This window comes from Theropithecus gelada, chromosome 13, assembly GCF_003255815.1.
Source record: "Theropithecus gelada isolate Dixy chromosome 13, Tgel_1.0, whole genome shotgun sequence".
In the NCBI taxonomy this organism is placed as follows: domain Eukaryota; kingdom Metazoa; phylum Chordata; class Mammalia; order Primates; family Cercopithecidae; genus Theropithecus; species Theropithecus gelada.
In genome coordinates this window covers 24,256,719-24,277,497 of record NC_037681.1, presented here as the reverse complement: position 1 = coordinate 24,277,497, position 20,779 = coordinate 24,256,719, and positions in this window count along the sequence as shown.

Sequence of the window (20,779 nt, the reverse complement as noted above, 5' to 3'; positions counted from 1 at the left end):
AGGACATCGCCTGATGTCATTTATTTCACACAAATGCCCTGATTTTCCCTCTCTCTGACTTTCTAATTTGTTGCTTGGTGTTTATATTTGTATTCTTCTTTTAAAGGATTTCCATGTTGTTTTATCTCTTTTTTTATTGCAAACCACCTCAAATCTCCTTGGCAATAAATAAAAGTTGCTTTAATAATTCAAAAAAAGAGAGAGAGACCCAAGAACGCCCCAAGTGGGCTTGGCTGTCCTCTTCACAATCCTTAAAAGTAAAGGAATGCTCCGCATTTCTTAGAAAGATTTTATAAATTCAACCTAAATCATGCCCGTGTGGGCCTTAGAGTGGCTGGTGTCACAGATCGATTACATGGCAAGTGGAGAAGCACTTCCATTGCCTCTGGGAAGGCAAACTCATGAATTCATGGGAATAATAGAAGCTTTGGAGCAAGACAAATCTGGATTTAAAACCTACTGTCTAGTTATGTGGCCATGGGAAAGTAATTTACCTCTCTGAGTCTCTCTTAGTTCAAATTTATAAAACTAATACCTACCATTTCAACAGCAATCCTCACATGAGGATAAAAAGAAAGAATATAAATATGATGCTCAGCACCGTTCCCAGCACATCATGTGTGATGCTCCCTCCCTTCCTCAGCCATCCTCACTCCATCCCACTTGATGGATATTTGATGATCCCCAGGGCCAGACTCTTTTCATTCTGCCCAAGTTATTCACCAATTTATAGATTGCTCCCTCCCCCGTCTCTGCCAACTAGTCACTTGCTTAATAGCCTTTGGCATGTTGACAGAGCACTGGAATGGGAATCTTAAATACTAGGTTTAGTTACAGATCTTCATGGAAAACTGAGTGAGCTCACAATGATGCCAACCTCAGTTCCTTCATGTGCAATGCAAGTGACCTCCCAGGTGATCTCTGCATTTCCTCCCACAGACCCTGAGCAGGCAAAGACACTGAAGCTATGTGGAGCAGAAAGATGTCTGGAGGAAGTCCCTGCTAAGCATTTACAGTCTGAAAAGGTACATAACATATGATTCCAACTCTATGACATTTGTGGAACTGGCAAAACCATGGAGATAGTAAAGAGAACCATTGTGAAATGATTACAGCAGGTTTGGAGGGGATAGGGGAATGGATTGGGGGACACAGGATTTTTAGGAGAGTGAAGCTACTCTGCACGACACTATAACGGGCAATGCATGTCAGTTTACATTTGTCCAAACTTGTAGAATGCGGAACACCAAGAGGGAGCCCTAATGTGAACTGCGGACTTGGGTGATGATGATGTGAGGGGTCAGTGTTGGTTCATCAGTTGTAACAAATGTACCACTCTGGTAGGAGATGCTGACAGCGGAGGAGGGGGGGGGGGGGGGGGGGGGGGGGGGGGGGGGGGAACTAAACAGGAAATCTCTGTACTTTTCACTCAATTTTGCTATAAAACTAAAACTGCTCTGAAACATAAAGGCTATTTTAAAAACAAATCGAAAATAAAGAGAGATCAGACTCTTCCAAACATTCTGTACTCAAAATCAGTGTTGTCACATGGGGCAAACCCTGAAAAGACAGAGAAGACTGCTACTTATCTCCACTCCTTAAAGCTAACGCACTACAGCTAAGCAATGATGCCTTATGATAGCAAAGGGCTTCTGAACAGCTAACCCCAGCTCTCTTCTGCAACTTACGATGTTTCTTTTTATTAAAAACTTCAATATACATTTCATTTATTTTCATTAGTCCTGATGATAAAGAAGTATTTAAATAAGCTAGACCTCCTACATGGCTGGACAAGCTTTATATTCATCTTTTGGCTGCAGTAACATGTCTCAATTGAGCTGATAGTCAGTATATAGTCTCAATTTGGGGTGCACTTCCCAAGGACGTGATGGTAGATGTGCTTATAAAATGAGGCTTAAAGGTGAGCCAATATTCTGAAAGACAAGCTCTGAGTCCCGAAAGGCTGACACAGTGGCAATGACACAGTGGCAATGGAGATGGTGTATGGCACACAGCACACAAAACACGTAGGACAAAACGTGTCGGAAGCAAATGAAAGACCTTCTACTTGTGCCCCAAACCTGAATGTATGTGATTACAAGCTACGGAAGCTATGTTTAGCACATATAAGACTCAGTGGGTATGGTAGGCAGAATAATGGCCCCCAAAGATGATGACATCCTGGCCGGGCGCGGTGGCTCAAGCCTGTAATCCCAGCACTTTGGGAGGCCGAGATGGGCGGATCACGAGGTCAGGAGATCGAGACCATCCTGGCTAACATGGTGAAACCCCGTCTCTACTAAAAAATACAAAAAAATTAGCCGGGCGAGGTGGCGGGCGCCTGTAGTCCCAGCTGCTCGGGAGGCTGAGGCAGGAGAATGGCGTAAACCCGGGAGGCGGAGCTTGCAGTGAGCTGAGATCCGGCCACCGCACTCCAGCCTGGGCGACAGAGCGAGACTCCATCTCAAAAAAAAAAAAAAAAAAAGATGACGACATCCTAAGCCCAGAACCTGTGACTATGTTAGGGTGCATGGCAAAGGGGAATCAGGGTGCAGTGAAATTAAGGTTGCTAATAAAGAGGGAGAGTATACTGGATCATCCAGAGTGCCCAACATAATCACAAGAGTGGATGAGGAAGACAGAAGAGAAGAGCCAGAGGGCAACACGACGGCAGAGGAATGCTCAGGGGGAGGCAGGGTTGCTGCCTTTGAAGGCAGAGGAAGGGCCTGCAAGCCAAAGGATGCGGAGGGCCTCCAGGGGCTGGAAAAGGCAAAGAAACAGATTCTCCCCAGAGCCTCCAGAAAGGAACGCAGCCCAGCCAGCAGCTTGGTCTTAGCCCAATGAGACCCGTGTTGAATTTCTTACCTACAGAACTGTAAATCATAACCTTGGGCTGTTTTAAGCCACTAAATCCATGGTAATTTGCCACAGTAGCCGTTGGAAATTAATAAAAGCACTCCTGCCATCTCCAGCGTCCTCTGGAGAAGTGCAGTGTAGGGAGGTATACAGTAGGCACTGGGGGCGAGAAACTGCATGGCTCACTCTCAGCTTGAGCCGTGCGCTCAGTGCTGGGGCCACACCATCAGAGGCATTTAATAAATGTGAAGAAAATGACTACAAATCAGGTCATCTGCCTAATATTGGAGGGACTCGGGTGTTCGACTTGGTTTGGAGAAGAGAAGACTCAGCAGAACATAAAAGCTCTCTTCAAATACAAGATAGGTCTGCCCTAATGGAAACTTTGATAGGAAGGCTGGCAGAGCAGCCAGCTTCACTGTGTATGGCCTCGAGCAGCTTTAGTTCTATGTTATCAAGAATCCCAGAGTACCCAACAGTCTCCTGCAAACACAAAAGTTGCTTCGAGGAAGAATGAAGCAGCTGGACCACCCCATCCGAAGAGAAAGTGCAAAGGAGATGGGTAGATTGGTTACAGGATCTTGATGGTTCTTTCTTAGTCTGAATTTCGATCAGGTGATAAGCTATTTATTCTTCCTTTATTCACACTGACAAAAACATATTGGAGTCTACCTTTGAATGGAATGAAAACTTGTGCTATAGGTGATTTTTCCTATGAAATTTGCTGGGAAATTCAACACAAAAGGTGAAAACAGACAAGAATACTTTCTTAAGCCATTTAATGTTGGCAGATGTTTCGATTTCGATACTGTTTGGCATACAGTAATCATCCAATGTCAAAGAGAGGCACAATCAAAATCAGGTGTGCAGAGGGGACTGGAAATTACATTAGGACCCAGATGAAGATATGCAAGTAGAAAGAGTCCCTTGCCATGCCAGGAGATACTGGTTCCTGCACACGACACAGCAGAACCAACATAGGGAACTCGGGGAAAGTCTGGAAGAGGAAAGTGAAGAATGCAGGGCTACCTTCCATTTGCACATGGTTTTCATTTTCAGCCTTTAGATCCCTTTTCTCACTCAACATCACAACAGTGCCTATTGTAGATGAGGAAATAACATTCAGAGAGGTGGAGTGCTTTGCCTTAGACATCACCAATGTCAAGCAGGAAGGGCTGGTGTTTGATCCCAGGACTCTGACTTCTACATGTTCCACCAGACACACACGGCTGAATTCAATTAGGAAAGTTTGTCTGGGTGCTGGGTTCCTCTGATTAACATTTTGCTTCTCCTCTTTCCATTTTCAAGCATTTTTAAATGATTTTTTAAACACAATCATGTGCAGCATGTTTCCATCAACAACAGGCCACATGTACAATGGTGGTTCCTTAAAATTATAATACCATATCTGATTGTACCTTTTCTATGATTAAATATGTTTAGACACACAAATACTCACCATTGTGTTACAGTTGCTTATGGTATTCAGTATGGTCACTTACTGTACAGGTTTGCAATCTAGGCAGTGGGCTACACCACATAGCCTAGGTGTGCAGTAGGCTATGCCATCGAGGTTTGTGCAAGTCACTCTCTGACGTTTGCACAAGGACAGAATCATCTAAAAATGCATTTCTCAGAACACATCCCATCATTGAGCAAAGGACAACTATAAGTACATGTTAAAATCCTCTTGGCAATTTTAATGCATCCAATGACACCTTCTTCAAGATCATTTGGAAGAGGGCTGTCTACAAATAGGAGAAAACTACCCCATATTTTTATGGCTACCAAGAAGGCAAAGGAAATCTTCCTTCTCTGTGTCCAAAGCACACGATCTTTGATCACTACTGAGGAAAGTTGCCAAGTAAACCCTACTTGGAATTGCTCAGAAACAATTTTACAAAACTCAAAAGATCATTTTATCAGGCTAAAATTATCTACCCCAAGAGACTGAAGAAAGGCTGCGTTTAAATCAAATGCCACACAGGAGTGAGTGAGTTCTGCCAACAAAGAAAGAAACAGAAATTTGAGATTCTCAGAAAACAGTTACATTTAGTAGTAAGCAAAGTATCTGAGGCAAAGAAAAAGGTAGTGAACATTCTTCTAGAATTGTTTGGATCTTGTTCTGTCTAAAGGCAAACAGTCTGGATTCGGAGCTCAAACAACCACCCCCAGTGAGTCAAGGTCAGTCCCACCACACAGCCCAAATGGACCACCAAGCCTCTGGCCCCATGGTTCCCCTTTAACCTGCCCAGTCACATAGGGTGGGGTCGGGGCTACAGGGTGCAGCTTTCTGCTCATGCCCAACAGGCTCAAGAAGAAAAGAGGAAGGGCTGAACCTGTGTGGAGTTCACAAATTTCCCAAGAGTTGGAACCAAGAAGGAGCATCTAATTCCTTGGCCTCATCTTACCAGTGATGACATGGGGCCTCTGCAACGGGGGCCTGAGTGGAAACAGCCCCTCGACAGCAGGTCCAGGGCTACTGCCAGGTCTTGTGGATGCAGGCCCAGGCCTTGCTCTCCTCTGCACCACACTGCAGTCCTAGGCATCATTTTACACCTGAGCAAAAGATCACAGAACATCACTAATGGATGAACAACAACAAAAAAAAACCTCCAATAAAAGCACTCATTATTTCCAGGATCACAAGAAATACCAAGTGGCTAAGTTCTCACCTACCAAATATTTGGGAAACTGCAGAGATGCATTTAGGTAAGCTGATTGGTATGTAAGCATTCTCAGCTCAAACATCAGGGCCTGAACCACAAAGCAAACATTAACCATCTGGTTTTCTGTCAGCTCTCCTTTTCCCTGGGTAAAATAAGATGCATATTCAGTGAAATAATTTTCTGCATGGCCAACATCCTTATCTGCAGCCCAGGGCTGCCCTCACAGCCTATATGGCACTAACATTCAGATGCTCTGACGGCTTCTTCACAGAGGGCGGCCACTTCCATTCCACAACAGAAGCTAAGACTTAGAGCAGCAAGCTTCAGAAGCTGACACTGACTTAATTTCACACTATGTGTCAATAACTGATAACAGCCATCAAAAGCAGAGGTTTTATCCACCGGCCACCTAACAGGAAGAGGAAAAGGAGGGACGAAAGGATTCGGTAAGGAGTGAGAGAGACCGAAGGCCCTGAAACCCAGAGATTTTCGACTCTGCTTAGAGTGGTTTTAACAAAAGTCATAAAAACAGCAGGGAAAATGAACAGAAGCCTGGTTCAGGGGAGTAAATCTCTGTAGCTTTACCCAAAGATATAAAAAGAGAATTAAAAAATAAACCATTATGATTAATTTTGCTTGGAGCAGGCTTTTATCACAAGTCAAAAGAGGCTGTCAAAATAGACAGGAAAAGATTATAGGAACTGCACAGCACGGCCAGGATGTGCTTTTGAACTGGGAACATGTGATCAAAAAGGCAAGTCGGGCATGCAACTGTGCTCCACTCTCCACGAGGGCCCGCCCTGCCTGCTCAACTCTGTCACCAACTGCCAGCAGCGTTTTGAACAACAATCAATAACAGTTCATCACAGAGCCAACCTAATTTATGATCATAAAAAAGTTAAAAATTCATTTTTAACCATTCCTTGGTTGCCAGATTGACTAAAATCAATGCAAAAAAAAAAAAAAGACATCTAATGAAGCCTTATGGAATGAGAATCCAGCCTGAAAATGCTATGCATCCAGATTCTCAGGCTCACAGCACACAAAGAAACTGAGAAGTAAGAAGCGGTTGCATTGCACATACACTGCAAAAGAAGAGGATTTCTAAAGCCAGCATCACAGGCCCTGTGCAGCGTGACCATGTGTTCCTGTGCTGGGGCCACTGGAACTGTGAACACTTCAAAGCAAAGTAAAGCAGACTGAAAAGTGATAGGGAAAATAATTGGTATTTTTTGGTTTCTTCTGTCCCCTCTTTTTGAATACCCGTCTGTTTCCTAATTCTCAAAAACAAACAAAAATAACTTCAATAAAACAGCCAAAAATGATTCCCAGTGAGCTAAAGAAAAACTTACTACTGCCTTGAATTAAAACTTCAGGGACTTAACATTGCCTTATTCTCCCAGAAAAATGAAACTTGCAAACTCACAAAATATCACAAGGCGCTGCAATGTTTCAGAAACAAGGTGTTGCAAGTGGCAAGAACTCCAGGACTTTGAAGCAGCTGATTCTACAGAATTTGGTAGGATTGATGGCCACTAACAGCCACAAGCATTCAGCAGGAAAGGTAACATTTTTTAAGTGAAGTGTGAAATGGGCTCATTCCCTCCTCCCAAATAAATCTGCCTGCTGGGCCACAATTCCTGGTGGCCTCAGACTGGCTGACTGACTACAACAGCCCTGTGCAGTGCAGCATAGTGAGAAACGGCTCAGAGACCTTGAAGGCTGTAATTGAACTATGATGCTGTTGGGTAGAGCCCAAAGGGTCACTGGGCACTTGGAAACAAACTAGTGAGCTTATAAAATAACTCACAGTCACCTTCCCAGGCTGCCCAGCGCTGACACAATGAGGAACCCACAGGCAAGCCCACAGAGAGAGGGCAGCCCCGGTGAGTGGCACCCGCCCCACACCCAGTGCACCACTTTCCTGGCCATGGAGTATAGGTGGGAAGAGGAGGCAATCTGCTTCAATTTCTGCTGTTTCTATTGTCACCTTTGTCACCAAGCACAAGACAGGTAATCACTCTATTGAGAATAACCATCTGGCAAGGTTGTTACCGTGAAAATAAAAATCAAAAGGAAATGTCTACAAAGGCAGTTTATAATCTACACATATTTTAAAATTATTACAGCAGATGGTTCCATGTATGTTTTATAAACTTAAGGCTCAGTAAAAGTCTGCAGACTTTCATGTGAATTTTGAAAGTACCCAGAACTTTGACTTGAAAGGGCAGAGGAAGGGCTGAAAGGGGAAAAGAGGCAACATTTTGCCCACTGATATTTTTTTCTGGGGCAAACTGTCACTTGAAGAGCATCCTTCAGTTAAAAATCAAATAACAAAAAGAAAAGAGACCCACATTCTGAAACTGGATGGACACTCCGTCAGACGTACTGGTTATGCCCAGTGGGTTCTTTCTGGTCACTAGGTGGCGATCTGGGGCCCAAATGCGCTTCTGCTCCAATGTGGTGAAAATAGCACCTTTGTATTTTAGTAACTGGGGGAACCCCTCTATAAACCACTTTTCTTGAAAGCAGAGAAAGCTTCTCCGATAATCTTGTTGGCATTTATCACACTGAATGATGTCTTTTCTCTTAAGTTACCAGCAAAAGGAGAAAATCAGAAGGTAAACATTCCCCAGGATTCAATGGAAAGTATATTTCCCCAACATTCAATACAAATTATTGAAAGATGTTGACTGAAGGAATATCAACAGTTATAATGAAATTCTGAAGCTGAAACTCCAAATAGCATAATAGATGATGGGTCCCAAGTAAGCCGGTGTTGCTTCACCTTTTTCTCCCAGTCCACAGAAGAGAACAGCATGAAAACCACCGCCCAGAGAGCTCTCACTCCAGCTTGGGACCTCAGAACCATGTGACCCTCTTGTGTTCCTTTCTCGCCAGTCCCAGGCTGCTGCTTCCAACACACCAGTGGACCCCCACCCCCACCCCCGCCCCTGCTGCCTCCCCTTCCACGTGGCTTTGCCTCTTGGTGCCCAACAAGGCCCAGATGTCCTCTACTCCATATGTAGCCTTCAGGCAGCTCTGAGATGCTCTCTTCCTTTTTCAGGCTCCCCTCAGGGTTAATTTAATCTGATTTTAACCAAGTCTGAATTCTAAGAGAAGTCAGCCACTGTGATGGGTGATGGGCGATGGGCTGGGGTGTGACTTGTCTGCCTCCCTGAGAGCTAGCAGAGCTTCTCTCAACCTCTCCTTTGGCCAAGACTCCTTCTATATCTGTCTTCAAGAGGAACAACGTTCAGGTCCTCACACACAGGTCCACTTAATTGGAGGGAGAAAGAAAGGGAGGGAGGCAGGGAGGCAGGGAAAGGAGTGAGGCAGGGGAGGGAGGGGAGGGAAGCAGGGAGGGAGAGTGAAGGGACAGAGGGAGGGAGGGAGGAAGGCCACAGAGATGCAATGCACATGGCATTAGGTAATCCTTACTATTAGGTAATCTCATAGGACATATTATCTCATACGATCTTAATTACCATACTTTTTTAATGCGGGCTGCAGGTGCTTTATTTGGGGGACTAAATCACATCCAAGGAGCACAAAGGTTATTGATAAAGATCTTACACGCAACGCAAAGCCGTGGAATGAGCCGCTGGGCTTTCCATTCCCACCCACAGAGAGAGGACCTTCAAACCTCAGAAGGCGCAGCCTGTGAGCCAGTGCCAGCCGGCGCACATCAAGGTCAGCACCGTGGGAAATGACCTGTGACCTTGTGGGGCAGGGTGCCTCCTTCTCCATGCCTCAGTTTCCTCGTTTATAAAATATCTGATGCACGTAATTAAAAAACATATAGCTAATACCTACAAAAGATTTTTACAATTTGCAAAGCACTTTCCCAAGCATTATATCAATCAATACTGTGATACACCATTTTTCTTCTCTCTATGGCTAATATGTTACGCCAGAAAGTCATATACATGAAAACTCTTTGTAAACTGCTTTTAAAACTACAATTGGAAGAAGAATTATGGTAACAAATAAACAGCCATGAAAAACTTTAAAAATTTGTAATTTCGTGATATTATTATGGGGTTTTTATGGGGTGCAAGGAGGAGGTGGTGGACGGAAAGGAAGATCTTTTCCCTACTGAGTGTTCTCTGCATATTTTAAACAGTATTTCAAGAAACAAATTTAGCCTACATTATGCCAGCTGTTTATAAGAGGATCTTGCATGTATTTCCATCCATGGCTGCGTTATTACAGAATATATAAATTTCTATTTCTCTGACATACCTTTTTTCTTTGTGGTGTGTCTTAAGGGAAACTTTTTGTTAAAAGACACTCGTGAATTGTTTTTCTGAAACAGAAACCATCAGTGTTAGCAGATGATACTCTTTTCTCTGAACAATAAGCAAGAGTCCTCAGGACACGAAGCCTCAGCTACTGCTGGATCCTGAGGCGCAGGATTTATAGCAAAGGTTAGTCCACCGAAGACGTGAATGCACTCAACGATGATTTGCCAAGACATAAGAGCCGGTGCTAGAAGGCCACCCACCTCTCCTGGCTACAGCAGTGATCAGCTTCATTCTGCCCTGGAAGTCCAGACCAAGATATATGAAGCCCCCAGGATCCCCACTGTCTAGATAAGCTCTGCTAGTCAACCTTCAGCCTCCAGCCCAGGTTGCTGAACTCCAATCAGGGCAGAGCCATGACCACACTGGAGACCAGGAGCTACAGACCCGTTTCATACTAATCCCCACGGGTCACTGCAAGCTTTCCACTGCCATCCTGTCTCCATAAACATTTTCCATATCAAAAATGACCCAGCTTTAACTTGGAAAGAAAACAACTGTAATGACAAGCTCCTGCCTTACCAATAAGAAAAAGCCAGATAATCTACAAAATTATAACTCTCTTGAACCCATCAGAGAGTTCAGGTCACAAGGCAACCAATTAGCCTGAAATCTAAAGAAAGATAAATTCCTCCTAGAAGACACAGGATTCGAGCCTGGCTTCCCTAGGGCAGGTCCTAAGAGAAAGACAAGACTGCCAAAGAAAGGCATAAGAAGATATCCGCTAAGAGTTGTGGTGCATGTAGGTGACTGCAGAAGCTGCGGGTACAGGAGAGCTTGCACTCATTCCCAGGGTATTTTCTGCAGACTTCACCGATTGCTCACAAAAGAGATGAGGGGCTAGGGCAGAAGGTAAGGGAGTGTCCCCCATGATGCAAGGCTGGAAAGGAGATCACTGCTGCAGGAAACCTCAGGGCCCTCCCTAAACCCTCCCACTAGGGGACAAAGCTTTAGCTTCTGAGAGGAAGACAGCAAAACCAGTCACTGCCAGGGAACTGATGAAGACCCACTGTGGCTGGAGAAGGGAACGGAATAAAACCCTCCACTTCTGGGAAAGGGGCAAGAAACCATTCTGGGTCCAGATTTTGACAGACCCTCTACTGCCAGGGAAGAGGCAGGACCACTGAGAAATCCCCACTTCCAAGACCCAGGTACAGAAATCCTACCTAAACATGAGGCTGAAACAGAAAAAAAAGAGAGAAACCCCAGCAGGCACCAGGCATCCAGTGACAAGTATCAGCACTCTACAGCTAGGGAAGGGGCAAGAGCATGGAGCAGGACTGCTCGGGGGTGGGGGGCAAGAGAAACCTAGAGCTGAAGGTGGGACAGGAGCAGTGAGAAAACCTGTTGAAGGAAACTAGCCCCAACCCTAAGCAGAAGGTAATGAATTTGAAGCCAGTGGTGCATTGAAGGTAGTCAGAACAGCAAACCTCAACTAAACTCCTCTCTAGGCTGATTCAAGCCCCCGCAAAAAGGCCTAGCAGAAAAGGAGATAGGCACATTTCATGGCATATAGACTGTTTACCTCAGTCTCTGCAGCCTGTGTATCAAATCCAGCCCACCATCTGTTTTCATACATACAGATTTACTGGGACACAGTCAAGGCTTTTCATTCAAGATCTGTCTATGTCTGCAATAAAACAGAATTGAGTAGTTGCAATAGAGTTGGTATAGCCTGTGAAGTCTAAAATACTGCCTCTCTGGCACTTTGCAGAGAAGTTTGCCAATCCCTGCTATATATGATGTCAAGCTTTTAACCAAAAGGTTTCAAACACATGAAAAAGAGAAAAAGTAATTCACCACCAAGTCATACAACAATCAATGGGACCAGATACAGATATGATCCACATCCTGGAACTATCAAATAGGGAATTCTAAATAACTCTAATAAATACATTTGCAACTTTAGAGCAGGAGTGAGCAAGCTACAGTCCATGGACCGAATCCAGGCTTCCGTCTGATTCTGTAAACATTTTAGTGGAACATGCTACACCCATGTGTTTACTTATTGTCTATGGCTGTATCCTCACTACAGCAGCACAGCTGATGAGTTACAACAAAGACTACATGCCGCACAGCCTAAAATACTTACCATCTCCCTTCCTGGAAAGGTTTGCCAAATCCTGCTCTAGTGGAAAAGGTGAACATCATGCATTAACTGCAGACACATAATATAAAGAGAAACAAAGATGAAAATTACAGCTGAGTTCTCACTTGAAACAATGGAAATCAGAAGTCAATGCAAATGACATTGATAAAGATATGAAAGAAAAAAACTATCAACACAGAATTCTATACCCATGAAAATATCCTTTATAAATGAAGAAGTCTAACATCAGAGTCCCAAAATACATGGAGCAAAAACTGACTGAACTGAGAAAAGAAATAGATAATTCAACATTAACAGTTGGAGAATTCAATACTTTACTTTCAACAACTAGGTAAGATCAACAAATAATTGAAAAACATGAACAACATAAACCAACAAGACATAAGATACTCTGCTCCACCCAACAACGGCAGAGTGTGTATTCTTCTCAAGTGCATATAGAACATTACTCAGGATACACCAAACATTAGGCTATAAAACAAGTCTCAATAAATGTAAAAGGCTTGAAATCACATATTCTCTGAACACAATGGAATGACATTAGAAATCAATAATAGAAGGAAATTGGAAAACTTACAAATACGTGAAAATCTAAAAACATGCTCTTAAATGAAAAAAATCAGAGAGGAAACCACAGAAAAATTAGAAAATACTTTGAGATGAATGAAAACTAAAACACAACAAAATTTACAGGATACAACTAGAGCAGTGCTTAGAAGGAAGCTCTATTCGTCTGTTTTCATGCTGCTGATAAAGACATATCCGAGACTGGGCAATCTACAAAAGAAAGAGGTTTAATAGACTTACAGTTCCATGTGCCTGGGGAAGCCTCACAATCATGGTGGAAGGCAAGGAGGAGCAAGCCACACCTTACATGGATGGCAGCAGGCAAGAGAGTGTGTGCAGGGAAACTCCCACTTATAAAACCATCAGATCTCACGAGACTTACTAACTATCACAAGACCAGCATGGGAAAGACCCACCCACCCCCATGATTCAATTACCTCCCACCAGGTCCCTCCTACAACACATGAGAATTCAAGATGAGATGTGGGTGGGGACACAGCCAAACCATATCAGAAATATATAGCTTTAAATGCCATATTAAAAAGGAAGAAAGAGCTCAAATCAGTTCCTGAACCTTCCACCTTAAGAAGCTATACAAAAATAAAAGAGCAAACAAAACTCAAGGCAAGCAGAAGGAAATAATAATAAAGATTAGAGTGGAAAAAGTGAAATAGAAAATTTAAAAACTAGAGAAAATTCAGTGAAAACAAAAGCTAGTTTTTTGGGAAAAAGTCAGCAAAATTGACAGATTTTACCCAGACTGATCAAGAAAGAAAGAGAATACTAAAATTGATAAAATTAGGAATGTACAGGGAATAACACTACTGACTTCACAGAAACAAAGTGGATGATAAGAGACTATTATAAACAATTGTTTGCCAATGAGTTAAATAACCTGCATAAAATTTATAAATTCTTAGAAAGACACAAACTACTGAAAGTAACTCAAGAAGAAATATAAAATATAAATAAAACTATAACAAGAGACTGAATTAGTAATCAAAAAACTTCCCATGAAAAGAGAAAAAGCTAAGCACAAGTGGCTTCACTTGTGAATTCTACTAAACATTTAAAAAAGAATTAACACATAATGGAATACTATTTAGCCATTAAAAGAATAAAGTACTGATACATGCTACAACATGGAATAACCTTGAAAACATTATGCTGAGTAAGAGAAGACAGACATAAAGGGACACATTATTTGATTCAATTTATATGGAATACTGATAATAGGCAAATCCACAGATACTGAAGGTCGATTAGTAGACTAGGGGTACGGAATAAGGAGTAACTGATAATGGGTACACAGTTTCCCTTTAGGGTGATAAAAATATTCTGAAATTAGATAGTGGTAATGACCATCCAACTCTGTGAACATAATATAAAGCATTTAATTATACTTCTATAAAGGGTCATTTTGATGGCATGTGAATTATAGAGTTTTATATATATGTGTGTGTGTATATGTGTGTGTGTGTGTCTGTGCACGCGTGTGTGTGTGTGTATATATATATAAAGGAGATTTGATTTCTAAATACCTTTCTTCAATTAAAGGAACCAGGGCTCCTTGGATAAACAGCTGATTCATGAATAAGTGGGGTTTACCCCAGGAATGCAAGTCTGCCTCAACATTTGAAAAATCAATGTAATAATCTAGTATCTCAAGCAACACACTGGAAAATAAAGCCACATGTTATCTTAATAGATGCAGGAAAGCCATTTTATAAAATTCAACATCCATTCATGGTAAAACTCTCAGCAAACCAGGACACAGAGTAACTTTCTCAAGCTAATAAATGGCATCTACAAAAAATGTATATTAATCTATACATACAAAGTCTGAATGTTTTCCCCTTATGATCAGGAGGAAGTCAAACATGTCTGACCTCACCACTCCTATTCAGCATCTCATAGGAGATCCTAGCCAGTTCAGTAAGGCACTGACATAGGAGGAAAAAAAAGACATAATATGGTCTTGATTTACAGACAACTACCAGGTCTCTGAACCCAAGCTAAGCCAACATATCCCCTGTGACCTGCACGTACACATCCAGATGGCCTGAAGTAACTGAAGAATCACAAAAGAAGTGAAAATGGCCAGTTCCTGCCTTCACTGATGACATTACCTTGTCAAATTTCTTCTCCTGGCTCAGAAGCTCCTTCACTGAGCACCTTGCAACCCCTGCCCCAGCCCACCAGAGAACAACCCCCTTTGACTGTAATTTTCCACTACCTACCCAAATCCTATAAAACAGCCCCATCCCTATCTTCCTTCACTGACTCTCTTTTCGGATTCAGCCCGCCTGCGCCCAGGTAAAATAAACAGCCTTGTTGCTCACACAAAGCCTGTTTGGTGGTCTCTTCACATGGACACGCATGACAACAACACAATTGTCTAAGTAGAAAATCCCAAAGAATTTGCAAAAAGCGACCAGAAGGGGTGGGGTCAAGATGGTCAACTAGAAACGGCAGCATTCGGAGGCTCCCATTGAAGAAAACCATAATAAGCATGTGAATCCTTCATCAGCAGCCAAGGTATCCAGGTTCTCTCATCAGAACCGACTAAGAGCTGGAGGGAAAAAGGAAGAAGAGAAGGAAGAACAATGCAGTGCAGCAGCCCACCTGAGACTCACACAGGGCGGGGGAGTCCCCTCCCCACAGCAAAGGGAGGCAGTAAGTGAGCTTGCTACCCAGCCGGGGAAACCGTGCTTTTTCCGTGGAACTGTGCAACCCTGGGATCGGAAGATTCCACTCACCAACCCATGCCACTGGGACCTAGCATCCCAACCCCAGAGTGTGCAAATGCACACACTCTTAGCCTCTCAGCTGGAATCGGCTTAAGCCTACTGAACTCCCAGGAGGAGGGGCAACCAGCTCCAGCTGCAGCTGCCTGCTGTCTAAGCCATTTGAGCTCCTTCGGGGAGGGGCAGCAGCCAGCACTGGGACTCGCCACTGCCTAACATGCTAAGCTCCCTGGATGGGAGAAGGGCATCCATCTCTATAGCCCCAGGCTGTGCTTTTCCCAGATGGAGCCAGGGGAGCTGGATGCTTGGTCCCAAGACTCGTCCCCCACTGCCCAACACACTGGCTGTGGCAGTCTGTGGCCAGGGTGCCTCTTTAGACCTAATCCTTACCCATCCTTCCTCATTGGGCAGGGCTTCCCTGTAGGAACTCCAATAACTCCAGCCAGAGGCTCAGGGACAGAACCCGGATCCCCTAGTGGGAGGGGTAGCCACAGCCTCTGCAGACCAGGAGACTTAGCATTTCCTCCCGGTAGTTCTGAGACAGAATCAACATAAAAATGCTGAAAACCCAAAAGGCCAGAGTGCCTCTTTCCTCCAAATGATCACAACGTCTCTCCATCAAGGGCACAGAACTACACGGATGATCAGATGGACGAACTGACAGAAGTAGGCTTTAGAAGATGGGTAATAAAAAGCTACACTGAGCTAAAGGAGCATGTTCTAACCCAATGCAAAGAAGCTAAGAACCTTGATAAAAGGTTAGAGGAATTGCTAACTAGAATAACCAGTTTAGAGAGGAATATAAACAACAGGATGGAGCTGAAAAACACAGCACAAGAACTTTGTGAAGCATAAACAAGCATCAATAGACAAATTGACCAAGTGGAAGAAAGGATATCAGGGTTTGAAGACCACCTTGCTAAAATCAGGAATGCAGATAAGACTAGAGAAAAAAGAATGAAAAGGGACGAACAAAGCCTCCAAGAAATATGGGACATCATCAAAACACTGAACCTACAACTGACTGGAGTACCAGAAGGAGGTGGGGAAAATGGAAACAAGTTGGAAAACACACTTCAGGATGTTACCCGGGAGAATTTCCTGAAGAAAGCACTAAATATGGAAAGGAAAAAACATGATCACCCACTACAAAAACACACAAGTACACAGACCAGTGACACTATGAAGCACCACATAAACAACTCTACAAAATAACCAGCTAGCATCATGATGAGAGGATCAAATTCACACATAACAATAATAACCTTAAATATAAATGGCCTAATGCCCTAATTAAAAGACACAGACTGGCAAATTGGATAAAGAGTCAAGACTCATCAGTGTGTTGTATTCAGAACACCTATCTCATGTGCAAAGACACACATAGGCTCAAAATAAAGGGATGGAGGAAAATTCACCAAGCAAATGGAAAGCAAAAAAAAAAAAAAAAGTAGGGGTTGCAATCCTAGTCTCTGATAAAACAGACTTTAACCAACAAAAGTCACAAAAGCCAGAGGCATTACGTAACGGTAAAAAATAATAATAATAATTCAACAAGGAGAGTTAACTATTCTGAATACACATGCACCCAATAGAGGAGCACCCAGATTCAGGAAACAAGTTCTTAGAGGTCTACAAAGAGACTTAGACTCCCACAAAATAATAATGGGAGACTTTAACACCCTATTGTCAGTATTAGACAGATCAACGAGACAGAAAATTAACAAGGATATTCAGGACTTGAACTCAACTCTGGATCAAGTGGACCTAGCAGACATCTACAGAACACTCTACCCCAAATCAGCAGAATATACATTCTTTGGCCAGGCATGGTGGCTCACGCCTGTAATCCCAGCACTTTGGGTGGCTGAGGCGGGTGGATCATGAGGTCAGGAGATTGAGACCATCTTGGCCAACATGGTGAAACCCCATCTCTATTAAAATACAAAAAATTAGCCAGGTGTGGTGGCACATGCCTGTAATCCCAACTATCTGGGAGGCTGAGGGAGGGCAATCGCTTGAACCCGGGAGGCGGAGGTTGCAGTGAGCTGAGATTGTGCCACTGCACTCCAGCCTGGGTGACAGAGCAAGACTCCATCTCAAAAAAAAAAGAAAATATATACATATATATACACACACACATTCTTCTCAGTGCTACATAGCACTTATTCTAGAATCAACCACATAATTGGAAGTAAAACACGCCTCAGCAAATGCAAAAGAACTGAAATCATAACAAACAGTCTCTTAGGTTACAGTGCAATCAAATTAGAACTCAGAATTAAGAAACTCACTCAACACCACACAAATACATGAGAAATTGAATAACCTGTTCCTGAATGACTCCTGGGCAAATAATGAAACTGAGGCAGAAATCAAGAAGTTCTTTGAAACCAATGAGAACAAAGAAACAATGTACCAGAATCTCTGGGACACAGCTACAGCAGTGTTAAGAGGGAAATTTATAGCACTAAATGCTCCCTTCAGAAAGCCTGAAGTAACTCAAATCAATACCCTAACATCATAGTTAAAAGAGCTAGAGAGGCAAGAACAAACCAGTCCAAAAGCTAGCAGAAGACAAGAAATAACTAAGACCAGAGAAGAATTGAAGGAAATATAGACCAAAAAAAAAACTCTCCAAACAATCAATGAATCCAGGAGCTGGTTTTTTGAAAAACTTAACAAAATAGATAGAACACTATCTACACTAATAAAGAAGACAAAAGAGAAGAATGAAATAGACACAATTTAAAAATGATAGGGGGGATATCACCACTGACCCCAAAGAAATACAAACTACCATTAGAGAATACTATAAACACCTCTATGCAAATAAACTAGAAAATCTAGAAGAAACTGATAAATTCCTAGACACATACATGATCCGAAGACTAAACAAGGAAGAAGCTGAATCCCTGAATAGACCAATAACAAGTTCTGAAATTGAGATAGTAATTAATAGCCTACCAACCAAAAAAAAAAAAAAAAAGGCCCAGGACCATATGGATTTACGCTGAATTCAACCAGAAACATAAAGAGGAGCTGGTACCATTCCTTCTGAAACTATTCCAAACAATTGAAAATGAGGGAGTCCACCACTCATTTTATGAAGTCAGCCTTATTTTGATAGCAAAACCGGGAAGAGACACAACAAAAAAAGAAAACTGCAGGCCAATATCCGTGATGAATATTGATGTGAAAATCCTCGATAAAATACTGCCAAGCCAAATCCAGCAGCACATTAAAAAGTTTATCCACCACCATCAAGTCAGCTTCATCCCTGGGATGCAAGGCTGGTTCAACATACACGAATCAATAAACATAATCCATTGCATAAACAAAACCAAAGATAAAAACCATATGATTATCTCCATCGATGCAGAAAAGGCCTTTGATAAAATTCAACATCGCTTCATGTTAAAAACTCTCAATAAACTAGGTATTGATAGAGCATCTCAAAACAATAAGAGTTACTTATGACAAACCCACAGCCAGTATCATACTGAATGGGCAAAAGCTGGAAGCATTCCCTTTGAAAACTGGTACAAGACAAGGATGCCCTCTCTCACCACTCCTATTCAACATACTATTGGAAGTTCTGTCCAGGACAATCAGGCAAGAGAAAGAAATAAAGTGTGTTCAAATAGGAAAAGAGGAAGTCAAATTGTGTCTGTCCGCAGATGACATGACTGTATATTTAGAAAACCCCATCATCTCAGCCCCAAAACTCCATAAACTGATAAGCAACTTCAGTAAAGTCTCAGGATACAAAATAAGTGTGCAAAAATCACAAGGATTCCTTTACACCAAAAATATACAAGCAGACAGCCAAATCATAAATGAACTCCCATTCACAATCGCTACAAAAAGAATAAAATACCTAGGAAGGACCTCTTCAAGGAGAACTATAAACAACTTCTCAAGGAAATAAGAGAAGATGCAAACAAATGGAAAAAATTCCATTCCCATGGACAGAAAGAATCAATATCGTGAAAATAGCCATACTGCCCAAAGTAATTTGTAGATTCAAAGCTCTTCTCATCAAATTACCATTGACATTCTTCACAAAATTAGAAAAAACTATTTTAAGTTTCATATGGAATTGAAGAAAACCCCATATAGTGAAGATAATCCTAGGCAAAAAGAACAAAACTGGAGGCATCATGCTACCTGACTTCAAACTATACTACAAGGCTACAGTAACCAAAATAGCATGGTACTGGTACTAAAACAGACATATAGAACAATGGAGCAGAACAGAGACCTCAGAAATAACACATGTCTGCAACCATCTGATCTTTGACAAACCTGACAAAAACAAGCAATAGGGAAAGGATCTCCTATTCAGCAAATGGTGGTAGGAAAACTGGCCAACCGTATGCAGAAAACTGAAACTGCACCCCTTCCTTACACCTTACACAAAAATTAACTCAAGATGGATCAAAGACTTAAATGTAAAACCCAAAACCATAAAAACCCTAGAAGAAAACCTAGGTAATACCATTCAGGACACAGGCATGGGCAAAGACTAAAATTTGGTGTTTTAGTTTCATGACTAGAACACCAAAAGCAACTGAAACAAAAGCCAAAATTGACAAACGAGATCTAAATAAAAGAGTTTCTGCACAGCAAAAGAAACACTAATCAGAGTGAACAGAGAACCTACAGAACGGGAGAAAATGTTTGCAATCTTCCCGTCTGACAAAGGTCTAATATCCAGAATTTACAAGGACTTAAACAAATTTACAAGAAAAAAAAAAAAAAAAACATCAAAAAGTGGGTAAAGGATATGAACAGACACTTCTCAAAAGAAGACATTTATGTGGCTAACAAATATATGAAAAACAGTTCAACATCACTGATCAGAGAAATGCAAATCAAAACCACAATGAGATACCCTCTCACGCCAGTCCAAATGGCAATTATTAAAAAGTCAGCAAACAAGGGATGCTGGTGAGGCTGTGGAGAAATAGGAACACTTTTACACTGTTGGTGGGAATGTAAATTAGCTCAACCATTGTGGAAGACAGTATGGCAATTCCTCAAGGATCTAGAACCAGAAATATCATTTGATGCAGCAATTCCATTATTGGGTATATACCCAAAGGAATATAAAGCATTCTACTATAAAGACACGTGCACATGTATGTTTATTGCAGCACTATTTACAATAACAAAGATTTGGAATAAACCCAAATGCCCATCAATGATAAGGTGGATAAAGAAACTGTGGTACACTGGCCGGGCGCGGTGGCTCAAGCCTGTAATCCCAGCACTTTGGGAGGCCGAGATGGGCGGATCACGAGGTCAGGAGATCGAGACCATCCTGGCTAACCCCGTGAAACCCCGTCTCTACTAAAAAATACAAAAAACTAGCCAGGCGAGGTGGCACTAGCCAGGCGAGGTGGCGGGCGCCTGTAGTCCCAGCTACTCGGGAGGCTGAGGCAGGAGAATGGCGTAAACCCGGGAGGCGGAGCTTGCAGTGAGCTGAGATCCGGCCACTGCACTCCAGCCTGGGCGACAAAG